Below are 490 nucleotides of genomic sequence, written 5' to 3'. Positions count from 1 at the left end.
AAGGTCTATCTAGTCAAAGCTATGGCTTTTCCAGTAGTCATGTATGGATGTGACAGTTGGACTATAAAGAAAGCTGAGCGCCAAAGAATTGATGCTTTAGAACTGTGGTGTTGGAAGAGACTCTTGAGAGTCCCTTGGACTGCAAGGAGATCCAACCAGTCCATCCTAAAGGAAATCAGTCCTGAATATTCATTGGAAGGACTGATGCTGAAGCTGAAACTCCAATACTTTGGCCACCCAATGGGAAGAAATGACTCATTGGAAAAGACCCTGATGCTGGGAAAGATTGAAGGCAGGAAGAGAAGGGGATGACAGAGAATGAGATGGTTGGATGGCATCACTGATTCAATGGACATGAGTTTGCGCAAGCTCCGGGAGGTGGTGATAGACACGGAAGTCTGGCATACTGCAGTCCATGGGGTCACAAAGAGTCAGACACGACTGAGCAACTGAACTGAACTGGGGGTGGGGGGGCTGGGGGTGGTTCAGG

General features: G+C 48.2%; 1 protein-coding gene across 1 annotated transcript in view; it reads left to right on the top strand.

Moving 5' to 3' along the window:
• ERICH6B (glutamate-rich 6B) overlaps nt 1–490 on the top strand; it is a 54,980-nt gene that overhangs the window by 39,709 nt on the left and 14,781 nt on the right. The gene's annotated exons all lie outside the window — the stretch shown is intronic.

This window comes from Bison bison, unplaced genomic scaffold (genome assembly GCF_000754665.1).
Source record: "Bison bison bison isolate TAMUID 2011002044 unplaced genomic scaffold, Bison_UMD1.0 scf7180017864345, whole genome shotgun sequence".
NCBI lineage: Eukaryota > Metazoa > Chordata > Mammalia > Artiodactyla > Bovidae > Bison > Bison bison.
This window is presented reverse-complemented; position numbering and strand designations above follow the sequence as displayed.